This window comes from Vicugna pacos, chromosome 24, assembly GCF_048564905.1.
Source record: "Vicugna pacos chromosome 24, VicPac4, whole genome shotgun sequence".
Classification (NCBI taxonomy): Eukaryota; Metazoa; Chordata; class Mammalia; order Artiodactyla; family Camelidae; genus Vicugna; species Vicugna pacos.
In genome coordinates, this window is record NC_133010.1 from 15108450 (window position 1) to 15112861 (window position 4412).

The following is a 4412-nucleotide window of genomic DNA, read 5'->3' on the forward strand; positions in this document are numbered from 1 at the left end:
ACAGTGTGCGTCACTACATTCTCTAAGGTGCTCAGAAATGACTAGCTGGAAATACCAAATTTACAGCTTAGTGTTTCACCTTCTCAAGATTGGCAAACTAGTATCTGCTGTGAAATAAACTTCATGGTATATTTATAATGGTATTTATGAACACATTATGACTCTCTGTCAACATTGTGTAAAATGTGCCTCTGTTTAGAAATTAGCCTGTCATCATTGGATGTTGATATGAAGAGAAAAAAAAACTCACTGCACTATTCTCCCTTGAAATAATACCCTTTTTTTATTTAAATAAGATGTTCTTCCTTGTGCTTTATAGTTTAGTGCCAAAAAGTTTTAAATTCACGTTATAACTTTTAACATTAGACCTGGTTTTTAAAAAAAAGTTTGTCTTTTGGTGTAAAGATTTAGAAATAGTAGAATTAGCAATGACACCAAACAGAAGACAGGAGAATGAGACAAATGCTTTCTCATGGTCTGTCACTATCCATAGCTCCCAGCTCTTTACTTTCCTAAGTTACTGTTTCCTGCCCTTATACCTCTGTCCATCCATTGAGACCCAACCACCTTTCATTTCTTCGTGTTTCTGGAATGTTTTCATTTTGTGTTCTGTAGTCCATCACATTTCCAATGTTTTTAAACCATCTCCAGTAGAGCTGAGGAGCAATTCTTGTTCATTCACCACATTTTAGTGGCTCTCCTTTGATCTGAATTATAGATGAGTGGTTGGTTTCTATGGCAAAAAACATTTAGTAAGGGTCTAGAAATACTAATCTGCAAATAATATGTTATCAACATGTGTTATCAGCTAACTGGATACATTATTAGAAAATTCAATCCACCTGTACTTAGACATGGAGCTTCCATAATAGTTAATTTTAGTTACTAAAGGTGATTAAGCATTTGTGTATTCATGCATGGATGTGTAGTTGGGGGTAATTATCAGATCAAGTGAAACATTTGAATGTATATATTCCACTCTCAAAGCCTTAGAGAGCATTTTTACATATAGTAATTTTTCCACTTATAATATATGAAGAAAAAAAGCAGTTGCTTAAAAATTAATCTTGTAAGTTCTGCAGAAAATTAAATTAATAATGACACAAAAATATTGGCAATAAACATGGTTAATGGACAGAACTACATGTTTTTCTAATATAAATTAACAGTTCTAGCCGAAGACACTGTTAAGAACTTACTAGAAAATATTGCACATTCTCCCAATAATTTATGTTATAGACTATTTCAAATGCTACCTTGCCTCACACATACTTACCTCGTCATTAGGAGAATATATAACCTGTTATGCAAATAGATAAAACTGCTTTTATTGAGATGCATGTGGACCATTTTCCACTCCATATTGATTTGCTTTTTGGCCACATAGTTTAACATTAAGGAATAACAGGCAGTAATGTATACTTCTTTTCAATGGCATACTTCAGAAGATCACAGCAGGAACTTGATTATGATGATTTTTATAGCTCTAAAAATAGACAAAAGAAGAAAATTGTGCAGTTATCTAATTTACAGAGCAAGCTGTTATTTTGCAGGATGGGCTCATTCTGACAGTAGGCCCTTCATGGGGATTCCAGCATAATGACATCCTTACCAATCATTTCTGCAATTCTAGTTGTACCAGTCTTTAATAGCATTTTGATTGTAATAAATTAAATTAATGCAACTGTCTGGAGAACCTAAGCTTCTTTAGAAAGTTTAACTGAGCATATATGAAATTAGTTATTATGAGTTCTTATTTACTAAGTCAATTATTCAACTAGATTTTTAGTACAGATTTTACCATTATTGAAGAATAAAATTTACATAAGCATGCACACACACTGTAAATTTACAGTGAATTTCAGGAATTTACACGAATTCATTCGTGAAACCATCTCGGAATTTTCTATGTGAAAAAAGGTTGTTTTTTTTTGTTTGTTTGTTTGTTTTTTATGGGTTCCATAATGTAGGGTTCTATTCTCTATATGTCCTTCCATTATTAGCTTTAGTAAATTATATTTTTAAGGAATTTTCCAATTTCATCAGGGTTATAAAATTTAATGGTTTAAATTTGTTTAGGGCATCCGCTTTTTTATTAAACCCATAATGATGTCCTTTTTTCCCACTTTCAATAGCAATTATTTGTGTTTTGTCTCCTTGTCTCTCTCTCTTCTAATTTTCTTGATTAAATTGCTTATGATTTTTTCAACTTAACTAATTTTTGCAAAAAGTAATTTATTTCATTGATTCTCGTGTTCTTTTTCACCTGTTTTTGCTCTTTATTATTTAAGACTGACTCACTTATTTTGTTTTGTTTCTGATTTGTTTCTTAGTTTCTTGAGTTAGAAGCTGAGATCATTGGTTTAAATTCCAAGCAAATGCTGTTTCTCTGTTTTTATTAATGTTTTTAAATTTTAGTAAAAAACATGTAGAGGTCTACCTTCTTAATGAAATTTTAAGTGTATAGTACAGTACTGTTAACTTTAAGCACAATGTTGAATAGCAGATATCTGGAAAATTTTCATCTTTCATGACTGAAACTCTAGACTATTGTATAGCAACTGCTCATTTCCCTCTCTCTCAGGCCTTGGGAACCGCTATTCCCCTTCCTGCTTTAATTTCACTTTTTTTTTTTAATGTCATAGAATATACTCTAAATAGTTTCAGATATTTGAAATTTAGGGGGACTGTCATCGTGGCCCAGCATATGGTTTATTCCCGTAAATGTTCAACATACTTTTAAAAAAACATCAATTCTGTCATTTTTGGATGCAGTTTACACACACATACACATTCAAGTCAAGCTGGTTAACATGTTGTTCAAATCTTCTGTGGGTGTGATGATTTTTGTCTGACTGCTTAATCAAGTGTTGAGAGAGCGTTGCTACATCTCCCAATATGTTAGTGGTGTATGTAAATTTATAATTATCATAGGTTCTTGATGGATCAACATTTTTATCATTATGAAATATTCACTATCAATTATAATGCCTTTTGCTTTGTGTTTTCTTTGCTATTACATAGCTTCAGCCAGCAATTCTGCAGTTAGTGTTTACAAGGTACATTTTTTCCATCTTTTTATATGCGGTCTCTCTGTGGTTCTTATATATAAATGATGTTTTTTAAACAATATGTAATTGTTATAGTTTTCATCATTTTCCTTTGAATTTTTATTTATTTTATATCAATTTAACAAAAATATATTTAGGTTTATGCATTCAGCTGTATTTCTATTTTTAGGCCCATCCATTTTATATTCTTTTTGTTTGTCTTTCCTTCCTTCTAATTTTGGATCAATTAAGTTGTTAGGATTCCATTTTTTTCTTTTTTTATTGCTTCTTTTATTATGTCTTATAGTACCATTTGTCTTTTCAACCATTTACTTGGCTTATGATATACATAAATATTAAATATTAACTTTGCTCTTTAGTCTGGCCTGACATTCTCTTCAAATTATCCATAAATTCTCATTTAAAGGGCTTTGGTATCAAAAAATCCAGATGCAATTACAATATCTGGCATTTTTTCAATGCATTTTTTTGTGTTTTTCTTCCTTATAAAAAAAAAAAACAGTTTACGGAAAGATTGAATAACACACCCCTTTTCAAGGAAACTCCAAGAGTGATTTTAAAAGTCAGCGATTAAATAAAAAGGAGTTTGTTTACTTCACAAGAAATGAGAATACCATATTATTGATATGGTCTTCAGAAATTTATATAGTATGATAATATCCATTTTTATACATAAATGAAGAAAACGTTTTTTTCAGATTTTTTTTTTTGTTATCTCTCTTTTTTTTTGGACACTTGTTCATTGTTAAGTTTAAAAATCCCACAAATTAGCTCACATATAGAGGAATTTATTGGATTGATTTGAGAAATTGATGGCAAGTGGTAGAAAACAGCGCAGATGAACAGAAAAAACCTAGGGATATACAGTAAACACAGAATAATTGTTGGGGGTAAATACTTGCAAGTTTCCTGTTTCCCACGTGGCCTTGACTCTAGTCTTAAATTGCTCTTCTCTTCAGCTTCACTTCCTTTGACAGTTTTGCCGCATCTTCAGCACTGATATACAACATCAGCCTCTGTGTCTTAATTCAGTATTCCTGGCAGAGGTAATCTAATTTGCCCAGCTGAGATCAGGAACTCCCTGCTGGGGCAGTAAGCAGTGACCAGGTTTATTGGGATCACAAAATATGCAGGACTAATCTAATTTCAAAATTTTGAAAAGAGATAGTTCACTAAGAAGCTGTGTGTCTGCACAGAGTAGAAAGGATGAGTATTAATGGTACGGTTTGGCATAATGTATATAAGACATTTAATAAAATTAACATGTTTTATAAATGATTCCTTACTCCAGCCACTATTGTTTTGTTTTGTTTTGTTTTTCCATTTTGTGCCACTAAACCC

The 4412-nt window shown here is 31.4% G+C and overlaps 1 long non-coding RNA gene across 1 annotated transcript; it reads right to left on the bottom strand.

The window, feature by feature from the left end:
* Positions 1-332: 332 nt before the first annotated feature.
* LOC140688887 (uncharacterized) lies at positions 333-4121 on the bottom strand. Its single transcript, XR_012063734.1, has 3 exons — positions 3970-4121; positions 1277-1486; positions 333-733 (listed from the first exon to the last, which is right to left on the bottom strand). It is a non-coding gene; the product is annotated as an uncharacterized lncRNA (long non-coding RNA).
* Between the last annotated feature and the right edge of the window lie 291 nt (positions 4122-4412).